General features: G+C 42.5%; 1 non-coding gene across 1 annotated transcript; it reads right to left on the minus strand.

The window, feature by feature from the left end:
• Positions 1-809: 809 nt before the first annotated feature.
• TRNAA-CGC (transfer RNA alanine (anticodon CGC)) lies at positions 810-881 on the minus strand. Its single transcript has one exon. It is a non-coding gene; the product is annotated as a tRNA-Ala (tRNA).
• Positions 882-3,507: the final 2,626 nt, after the last annotated feature.

Here is a 3,507-nt window from a genome sequence, read left to right on the forward strand (position 1 = left end):
TTCACTTTTTGTCCCCCGCTTTGATAAGTGAACTAGCATCCAAAAGGAAACAGAAATGGAACTGATTTTGGTACATTCCTCCAGTGCAGGACTATGCTTAGAAACAAAGTAGTTCTTCTGTCTTATCATTTTTACTGGCCCCTTGTTTATACGGCCAGTGTTTATTTTAGGAAACTCAAGAAACTTAGGCATCTGTCTGTGCTTAAACTGTTCCCCATCCGCCACCACACACACACACAGAAACACACACACACACACACACACACACACACACACACACACACACTGCCCCTTTGGCGGCATCTACCGCAGGAATCTTTGGTGTGTTGTTAACTCATAAAATCTACTTTATGATTGTACAACTGTAAACACAAGAAACTTGAGTTTTCAGAAGGCAAGTGTAAGAAATGTAGTGAAGAAGAAATTTTAACCCATCACCCACTAATACTCTTGCAATTTTATTTCAATTAAGTGTTTTCTATCACACAGCTGTCAAAATCTTCAAAGAGAATCTATTTACTGTCTACCAGACTCATCACTCTGCCAAAATCCGGCGTCAAGAAGAAAACCTTTAACACTTTAAGCCTAAGCCCCTACCAAATCAAACTCTCCCTGCATGCCGATAGCATCTGGTCCTCAAACTTGCAAATGTGTTTTCAAAGTTCACATTGGCAAGCTCCGCGTTCCTTAAGAGATGCAGTTTGGGTTATCCAAGTTCTTCCAATCACTCACCAAAAACACCTGAGATCTCCTTCCTCCAAGTAAATGGAGGTCCGTAATGAAAGAGGACGGATTGGCCAAATGAAGAGTGGAGGTGCCAGGGATTGAACCAGGGACCTCGTACATGCGAAGCACGCGCTCTACCACTGAGCTACACCCCCCGACCCTTGAAGTGCCTGGGTTCTTTTATAAAATGTTATTGCTATTTTTCTTGTTGGTTTTGCTTTGTTTTATTAAAGTTTTTAAATTTAAGAGTTAGCTAGATAAAGTCCACTGGATTGAATTTCATTATCTCCGAAGTTGCAAGACTGGATACTGTGTAGTGGCTTCATTAGACGAAGAACAGAATGTAGTCTCAATAGCACCGTTTTCGATTCTAGGACCTTCCCATTCCTGGTAGCTTGCTCCAAGGTCCACCCAACAGCGACTCGGTGAGAGTTGCTTGCCCCCACCAGGATAGTCCTGAGAAAGTCTCAAGTCTCCGACATGTGTAGCAGCGATAATGACTCAGAAAAAAAGTGCTTTTCAGCCCGGAGGTAGCCGCCAGCTTTCGCTGAACTTCACACCATGCTGGGTCGGAGGCTCTGCCAACATCCATTTTTCAGCTTTTTTCGTGCGTCCCAGGTTCTGAGATTGTCCTGCTCTGATTCCACACCCCATCTCTATTTCTCGCTTGACGATTATTGTATACATAAAGGGGTTTTAAAACAGCGACTTCAAAACTCCATCAACTTTAAATGGAGTGACGTATTCCCTCCCACCCAGACTTAGGGAATAAACAGGGCAAGTCCAGACACAGGGCAGCAGAGAGAATTTCCAAATGCCTTTCTTTTGAGAACTCACGGACACAAGGAGGAATTCTGCTATATATGTACATATTTGAAAGAAAAAAGTCAAAGAGGCCCAGAAACCTTCAAGCAGTGCCACCTGGGAATTGGAAAATGCGAGGAGGTCCTGGATATGGCAAAACAAATAGAATTGGATTGTCTGGGAATGAGCTTTGTTCACGCGAAGCTTTCAGCTTAGCATATTGAAGGGGTGGCCTGCCCCTCCACACCTGTGGGCGTTTCTCGTTAGGTGAAACGAGAGACTTGAGAAAAGAAATGAGACACAGAGACAAAGTATAGAGAAAGAAAAAGTGGGCCCAGGGGACCGACGCTCAGCTTACAGAGGACCCACACCTCCACCGGTCTCTGAGTTCCCTTAGTATTTATTGATAATTATCTTTACTATCTTAAAGATAAGGGAGTGGCAGGACAATAGGATCATCGAAGGGAGAAAATTAGCAGTAAGACATATGGACAAAGATCTCTGTGACATGAATAAGTTCAAAGGAAAATGCTGTGCCTTGATATGCATATGCAAACATCTCCACAAACCTCTTAGCAGCATTGCGCCAGCAAGTCCTGCCAGCAAGTCCCACTTTATGCCTAAGGTGGTTTTCTCCTATCTCAGTAAACAGAGCATACAATCGGGTCTCACACCGAGATGTTTCATTGCCCAGGGACGGGCAGGATTTTTAACCAGCAAGCTGCCTTCAGGCACTTGTTTAACAAAGACACATCCTGCACAGCCCAAAATCCATTAAACCTTGAGTCACCACAGCACATGTCTCTTGCAAGGACAAGGTTGGGGGTAGGGTCACAGATTAACAGCATCTCAAATACAGAACAAAATGGAATCTCTTATGTCTACTTCTTTCTATATAGACACAGTAACAGGCTGATCTCTCTTTCTTTTCCCCACAGCATATAAGGCCAAGGATGTACATATTCACGTCAAAGTCTTGGCTGCTTCTTTATCCGAGAGCTGTTGTGTAACACTGATACACATTATATCAAGCAAATTTCCCTTTAAAGACTCAGAATACTGAAAAAAGTGTTCACTGGCAAAGGCAAGGAACATTGAAGGCACCCAATTTTGATTCTCCTCGCCTTAGCCTTCTAGAAGATTTCCTTGAAAAGTGAGTGCAGGAGGATGTATGTGGTCAGGCAACGTGCCGCTGAAACAAATCATTGATTTCAAACTCCGAGAAGGGATCTGGGAGTTTTAGACCTTTAATCGGGGGCTCTTCCAACTGAGTTATGTCAGTTATACCTCTACCTTCACTGACACTAGTAAGTATCTTAACTATTAAGTTTTGAAAGCACTGCATTCTTTGAGAGATGTCTTTCCCTTGATTCCTCACTCAGAAGTTGGGATCAATAACTTGCCACATTTGGTAACTGATTGGTACTGCCATCTGTGTGCATGGAAGAAAAGTGAGGGGAGAGAAAATGCATGAGTTTTGGCTCCTCAGGCTTCACACAGGAACAATGACAAAAAGACTTGTTAACAAAGATTACTTAAGGGCCTTTTTTTCTTTTCCTTGATCCTTCTTTTCATAGTTGTTCCTCAGGAAACTGTGTAATGAAATGAAAATAATGTGAGCTTACTCATGAGGTGGAGACATGATTGTTCCTCTCCTTTCGGGAGATCCTGAGTGAGGGGGATGTTTCTCTCTCAGTTCTTCTTGTCTTACTTATGCTGATTCAACTGGGGTGTATTATTTAAGTACAGCTTTGAAGAAGTAAAAGAAAAGCAGTATTGAAGGAATAAACCTGGACTTACCTGCATGTTTAGCCAGTGCTCTACCACCAAGCTATTTATACCCTGATTGACCCTACATTTCAGTAAATTCTCTAAAACTGAGGATTGTTCCAATTTCTGGATATCTAATGGTTGATAGGACAAAGTTTACTGTATTCAACTTCACTATTTAAGAAAATTGTAGACCAGTCCCTTTTT

Source organism: Macaca thibetana, chromosome 4 (genome assembly GCF_024542745.1).
Source record: "Macaca thibetana thibetana isolate TM-01 chromosome 4, ASM2454274v1, whole genome shotgun sequence".
Lineage (NCBI taxonomy): Eukaryota > Metazoa > Chordata > Mammalia > Primates > Cercopithecidae > Macaca > Macaca thibetana.